The sequence below is a fragment of the Myxocyprinus asiaticus genome, chromosome 46 (assembly GCF_019703515.2).
Source record: "Myxocyprinus asiaticus isolate MX2 ecotype Aquarium Trade chromosome 46, UBuf_Myxa_2, whole genome shotgun sequence".
Taxonomy (NCBI): domain Eukaryota; kingdom Metazoa; phylum Chordata; class Actinopteri; order Cypriniformes; family Catostomidae; genus Myxocyprinus; species Myxocyprinus asiaticus.
The window spans coordinates 1,557,730-1,565,310 of record NC_059389.1 but is presented as its reverse complement, the minus strand read 5'-3'; the positions used below and the strand labels follow the sequence as shown (position 1 = coordinate 1,565,310).

Sequence of the window (7,581 nt, the reverse complement as noted above, 5' to 3'; positions counted from 1 at the left end):
GTTTTACGGTATTGAGAATTTGGAGAGAAAATGTTCTTGATTGTTGTGACCTTCTCCTAACAAACATGACTGGCTGCGAGGGGGCCCTGCCACACCTGACCATTTCCCAATGTCAAAGGGATTTTTCCCATTTTTGAACTTCCGCTGTGTGAAAACCGTAACTGTGATCAGTTAGAAAATACAAAGCACACTATTCCAGAACAGTCTGAAGGTCTGTACCAAATTTGGTGAATGTAGCTTGAAAGCTCTAGGAGGAATTAGTGTTGGAATTGTTGGTTTTGGTTTAGGGATTTTGAAAAGACCCTAAAGCAAGTTTGTAGAATAACAGTATGTTGTCCTTGTCAAGCCGACATAATAACTTGATGGATCATCGAACACTGCATTATCAGACATTAGATTCAGACAGTCTGCATTATCAGACATTCTCAGTCAGAAAATAGATGCACAGTGTCACAATGTCAGTGACATTATAGACATCATACACTGAGTTAATACTCGCCCACTCGCACGCGCCGCCCACCCCTCGCTGCGCGTTCACGTCAGCGCACAGTGATATCAGTCACAGTGATCCGCTTGTATGATTGGGGATCTACTGGAGGCGCGATCAAGTGATATTAATGACCGCGCGTCATTTACTCGGTGCGGACACGCACACAAGAGAGCTGCTTTCAGTCGGATTTAAAAGAATAACGAGTATTGATTCCGGTGTGTGATTCACGATGCATCCGTGAGAAGAGTTGGACCGGGGAAACGCAAAGACACGGAACATATGGATCACTAAAGGATAATAATAATAATAATAACGCAGGTAAGACGCGCACTTTGGCGAAAACGCGTATGGCGCAGGAATACGGAACACAGACGTATCGGTTCTGTTTTCTGTCATTTCGACCTCTTATCGGGTCTGACCCGATTCTGGTTCTGCTCAGGATGGGAAACCATGTTGTCAGGGGAATTCTGGATTAATGCGGTTCTGTTCGGTTTGTCTTTGTTCATTGGAAATCTGAACCGAGTCTCTGGATTCGATTCTCTCTATTCATATTCAATCCAATAGCACTAGACAGAACATATGTGTTTACATGAAGGCAATAATACTAATGCATGAGTGTCATGTGATTGTCTTTTATAGATTGTTGGGTTTTATTTGTTTATTTTTAGTGTGAAGCTCTTTGAATCTCAATTGAATGTATTTATCTACTATCTGCAATGACAGCTTTCTCTTCTTATGGTCAATGCAATTTAAGAGCAATAGTCAAGATATGCATTTACATCAGTGTATGGTTATTTTGATCCAGATTTTTGGGTTTGTCAATGTAGGAGCAATAGATTGGATACAGGCTTTGCGTTTATATGAGGACAATAATGCAAGAGTGTATCATGATGTTCTTTGTTTAGATGATCAATAATGGTCATATGAACATAATATATGATGTGCTTTGTGTTAGTGAGAATGTCAGTCCATATAAAAGCACTAGACCCACTCGAGAAACTAAAGCCTATGACTCAAAACCTAGTGAGCTGCCTACCTAGATTGCATTTTTGGGCATCATCCAGTTGCCTTAAAACCTAGTGAGCTGCCTACCTAGATTGCATTTTTGGGCATCATCCAGTTGCCTTAAAACCTAGTGTGCTGCCTACCTAGATTGCATTTTTGGGCCTCATCCAGTAGCCTTAAAACCTAGTGAGCTGCCTACTTAGATTGCATTTTTGGGCATCATCCAGTAGCCTTAAAACCTAGTGAGCTGCCTACCTAGATTGCATTTTTGGGCATCATCCAGTTGCCTTAAAACCTAGTGAGCTGCCTACCTAGATTGCATTTTTGGGCATCATCCAGTCGCCTTAAAACCTAGTGTGCTGCCTACCTAGATTGCATTTTTGGGCATCATCCAGTTGCCTTACAACCTAGTGAGCTGCCTACCTAGATTGCATTTTTGGGCCTCATCCAGTAGCCTCAAAACCTAGTGAGCTGCCTACCTAGATTGCATTTTTGGGCATCACCCAGCAGCCTTAAAACCTAGTGAGCTGCCTACCTAGATTGCATTTTTGGGCATCATCCAGTTGCCTTAAAACCTAGTGAGCTGCCTACCTAGATTGCATTTTTGGGCCTCATCCAGTAGCCTCAAAACCTAGTGTGCTGCCTACCTAGATTGCATTTTTGGGCCTCATCCAGTAGCCTTAAAACCTAGTGTGCTGCCTACCTAGATTGCATTTTTGGGCCTCATCCAGTTGCCTTAAAACCTAGTGAGCTGCCTACCTAGATTGCATTTTTGGGCCTCATCCAGTAGCCTTAAAACCTAGTGAGCTGCCTACCTAGATTGCATTTTTGGGCATCATCCAGTAGCCTTTAAACCTAGTGAGCTGCCTAATTAGATTGCATTTTTGAGCCTCATCCAGTAGCCTTAAAACCTAGTGAGCTGCCTACCTAGATTGCATTTTTGGGCCTCATCCAGTAGCCTTAAAACCTAGTGAGCTGCCTAATTAGATTGCATTTTCGAGCCTCATCAAGTAGCCTTAAAACCTAGTGAGCTGCCTACCAAGACTGCATTTTTGGGCCTCATCCAGTAGCCTTAAAACCTAGTGAGCTGTCTACCTTTTGGACCTCATCCAGTAGCCTTAAAACCTAGTGAGCTGTCTACCTTTTGGACCTCATCCAGTAGCCTTAAAACCTATTTAGCTGCCTACCTAGCTTGCATTTTGGGCATTATTATATCAAAATATACTGAGCTGTCTACCTAGACAGAAATCTTAGGCTTTATAGTTTCAAGACCTAGTGAGCTGCATAACTAGATTGCAATTTTTTGGAATCAGAAAATCAAAAGCCTATCTAGAAAGCATTTTTTGGGCATCTTAATATGAAAATGTAATTTATTTAGCTGCCTACCTAAATAGCATTTTTGAGCCTCATCCAATAGTCTCAAAACCTTGCCTAGTGAACTGCATTTTGGGCATAATATCAAAATACATTGAGATGTCTGCCAGGACAGCATTTGTGGTTACCATAGGCTCAAAACCTGGTAAGCTGCCTACCTAGACAGCATTTTTTGGCACTATAAAATAGTCTCAAAAACTCGTGAACTACCTAGACTGCATTTGTTGGCAGCATAATATGAAAATACATTGAGCTGCCTACCTAGATTGCATTTTTTGTGGGATCAGAAAATCTAAATCTATTGAGCTGCCTACCTAGACAGCAATTTTGGGCATCATAATATCAAAATGTGTTTAACTGCATAGATTGCATTTTTGGGCCTCATCAAGTAGTCTCATAACCTAGTTAGCTGCCTACCTAGACCGCATTTGTGGGCACCATATAATAGTCTCAAAACCCAGGAAACTGCCTACCAGACTGCAGTTTTGGGCATTATAATATCAAAATACATTGAGCTGCCTACCAAGATAGCCATTTTGGGCCCCACTGAGTTGTCTCAAAATCGAGAAAGCATTTGTGGGCACCATAGTCTCAAAACATATTGAACTGTCTTTATAGTATCAAATCATACTAAACTGCCTACCTAGACAGCATTTTGAGGGACTTATACTGTCATCTCAAAACCTAGTGAGCTGCCCACCTAGACAGCATTTGTGGGCACCATATAGTAGTCTCAAAAACTAGTAAACTGCTACCTAGACTGCATCTTTGGGCATCATGATATCAAAATACATTGAGCTGCCTAGCAAGATAGCAGTTTTGGGCCCTATAGAGTAGTCTCAAAACCTAGTGAGCTGTCTACCTAGACAGCATTTTTGGGCCTCAAACGGTAGTCTCAAAACCTAGGGAGCTGCCTACCTGTACTATATTTTGGGCATTATAATATAAATATATATTGAGCTGTCTACCTAGACTATATTTGTGGGCACCATAGTCTCTTAACATAGTGTGCTGTCTAACTAGACTGAAATCTTGGGCTTTATAGTCTCAAAACATGGTACGCTGCCTACTTAGACAGCATTTTTGGGCACCATATAATAGTCTCAAAAACTAGTAAACTACCTAGACAGCATTTTTTGGCACCATAATATGAAAATACTTTGAGCTGCCTACCAAGATAGCCATTTTGGGCCCAACAAAGTTGCCTCAAAACGTAGTGAGCTGCCTACCTAGACATCATTTTTGGGCATCATAATATCAAAATGTATTTAGCTGCATAGATTGCAATTCTTGGCCTCATCCAGTAGTCTCAAAACCTAGTGAGCTGTCTACCTAGACAGCATTTGTGGGCACCATAGTCTCAAAACATATTCAACTGTCTACATAGACATTTTGGGCTTTATAGTATCAAATCATACTAAACTGCCTACCTAGACAGCATTTATAAGGGACTTGTACTGTAGTTTAAAAATCTAGTGAGCTACCTACCTAGACTGCATTTTTAGGTATCCTAATATCAAAATACATTGAGCTGCCTACTAAGATAGTAGTTTTGGGCCTTATACTGTAGACTAGTCTCAACCTAGTGAGCTACCTACCAAGACTGCATTGTTGAATATCAGAGGCATATGATGCCCATAATACTATCAAGGTGTCTTACTAGATTTTGCTCTCTTAGAAATGATACATTTTGTTCCTTTGTTTTCAATATTCTAATGTTGACATGAAAGGGTGTTATATCATTTAGACTAACTAGACTTCATCTTGATAATTTGCCATCATTGCACGCATGATGCTGGTATTGTCCTAGCTTGATAAACAAAGATAATCCATTTTTATTGAGTTAAACATCTTTAAAAGCCAAAGCGAAGGGGTGTCAAGCTGTGAGCCCTCCATAGTTTAAATCCGTTAAAGCTGATATGGATTATTCTATTTCATAACGACAGGCTATGAATAGTCTGCTGGTTGTAAGGGCTTTTATTCCGTTGAATTTCACAGGAAATGCAAAGCATCATATTAGCTCGTAGCCAGCGTCAGGATATTAGTAGAACCGGTTGTGTGTGTGCCTTTGTGTGCATTTTAATATACATTTATGACAGTTAACAAATGCTTATTTTCAATATGACTCAATTTACTGTGTTATTTTCCCAGTTACGCAACACAGCTCACCTTGACTGACTCATAATCAAAACCTTTCCTGAATTGCTTCATGGGGGACATTCAGTTTTCTGGATTCTGGATTAATTTAGAGTCTCTGTTTGAGGCGCTGGCCTTGCAGTTGGTTGACACACACGCTCACTTTATAGTCAACAAATATGTCAACACTGGTGTACCCTTGGTGTATATATTAGAGGTAGACCGATATATTGGATTTACCGATTAATCGGTGCTGGTAGTTACTTTTTAGAACTTGGTTATCAGCAAGTTTTTTTTTTAATTCCTCCGTGTTTCTGTTTTCTTTAAATTGAAGCGAGGGCATGCAAAGAAATATGCGACTATATGGAAACGTCCCTCATCAGCACATCGTGTCTCCAACTTCATATATTGTCATAATAATATTAATAAAATATAGGCTATACAAATCTTAATTTGGTAAATATTAAATATAGAGCATTGTTACAGAGCCAAGTCTCCGTCATTTCAAAATAAGAGTCCCCGGTGTGTTTCAGACATGTTTAATGTTAAAAGTCCCGCGTTATGCACCATATCTTCTTTTCTGATATTATTGGGATTTTGGTTGAAAAGTAAACTACATCTGGGATTTTATACATTTTTTGTCTGTAGCACAAACGCTCCAGGATGACTTACACAGTGAACGTTTAATACTTCATATTAGAGGTTTGTTTAAAAATTATGCGCGAAAGTGATGCTCGCCTTAGCGAACACCAATAATAATTAGAGGTAGACCGATATATCGGTTTTACCGATTAATCGGTGCCGATAGTTGCTTTTTAGAACTATCGGTTATCAGCAAAAATATATGCCGATAATTGCTGATAGTTTTTTCGTCATTTCAATATAAGGGTGTGTTCACACTTGGCAGGTTTGGTTCGATTAAAACGAACTCTGGTGTGATTGCTCTGTTAGCGCGGTTCATTTGAACAAGTGTGAACGCTGCCATCCGAACCTTGGTGCGCACCAAACAAGCGGACCGAGACCGCCTGAATAGTGGGTCTCTGTCCGCTTCCAAACGAACTCTGGTGCGGTTCGATTGATATATGAACGCATCATGGACCAAAGACGTCTAAACAGACCAATAACAGGAAGTAATTTGCCTTTAATACTGACCTCAAGCTGTCAGTATGTCAAACAATTTATTAGCTCTTCGTTTGTTCTCAGCTGGTAAAAATACCACCATATATACAAATATAAATCTAACGAGCGCATTTCGCCCAGCAGCCAGCATTGTTTTGGATGTTCAGCAAGTTCCGTCGCAAAATATACGTCATAAAAGCTGTCCAATCAGGTTGTGACCTTATACTTATGCCTCTTTGTTTTGTATCTTTAGGTTGGGTGTTAAAAATGCCAGTGTGAATGCTAAGCGAACCAGGACTAAATGTATCATTTTCTTTTTTGGTCTGGACCAAGAGAACCAAGAGAACCGAACTACAAGTGTGAACACGCCCTAAGATTCCCCGGTGTGTTTCTGGCTTGTTTATACTTAGGGTGTGTTCAAACTTGTAATTCGGTTCTCTTGGTTCTCTTGGTCCAGACCAAAAAAGAAAATGATACATTTAGTCCTGGTTCGCTTAGCGTTCACACTGCGCTCGTTATATTTATATATATGTATATATGGTGGTATTTTTACCAGCTGAGAACAAACGAAGAGCTAATAAAATGTGTAAAGGAGTCAAAACAGCACCAGGAATTCCTCCGTTGCACACTCAAACGAAGATATGCTGCAAGGAGACGGCGGTTCCGACGCCTGTACCGAACTGTAATGGGCAACATACAGTAGCTCCTATGATGAGAAGAACCAGGTATGCTTGAGGTCAGTATTACTTCCTGTTATTGGTCTGTTTAGACGTCTTTGGTCCATGCTGCTTTCATATATCAATCGAACCGCACCAGAGTTCGTTTGGAAGCGGACCGAGACCCTCTATTCAGGGGGTCTCGGTCCACTTGTTTGGTGCACACCAAGGTTCGGATGGCAGCGTTCACACTTGTTCAAATGAACCGCACTAACAGAGCAATCACACCAGAGTTCGTTTTAATCTAACCAAACCTGCCAAGTGTAAGCACTCTTAAAAGTCCCGTGTTATGCACCAAATCTTCATTTTTTCTGGTTACTATTGGGATTTTGGTTGAACAAAAAACTGCATCTGGGATTTTAGTCAGTTTGGACTCTCTCTTTGCCTGCCATGGTAAAAAAGAAATTTTGTATAAATCGTTTTTTAAAAACTATCGGCCGATTTATCGGTTATCGGCCTTTCCCACCGTGTTAGTTATCGGTATCTGCAAAAAACACTATCAGTCGACCTCTAATAATAATTATAATAATATATAGGCTATAAAAATCTTAATTTGGTAAATATTAAATATAGAGCATTGCAACAGAGCGAAGTCTCCATCATTTCAAAATAAGAGTCCCCGGTGTGTTTCAGGCTTGTTTAGTATTAAAAGTATTATTATTGGGATTTTGGTTGAAAAATAAACTGCATCTGGGATTATATTCATTTTGGACTCTGGCCTCTGTGTCTGTGCCAGTGTTG

At 40.2% G+C, this 7,581-nt stretch overlaps 1 protein-coding gene across 1 annotated transcript in view; it reads left to right on the top strand.

Moving 5' to 3' along the window:
- Window positions 1-552: 552 nt before the first annotated feature.
- The window catches only part of myo9ab (myosin IXAb), a 130,940-nt gene continuing 123,911 nt past the window's right edge, over window positions 553-7,581 (top strand). Inside the window, exon 1 of the mRNA XM_051689089.1 lies at window positions 553-808. The gene's annotated coding sequence lies outside the window, so the exon portion shown is untranslated. The remainder of the gene's footprint in view (window positions 809-7,581) is intronic.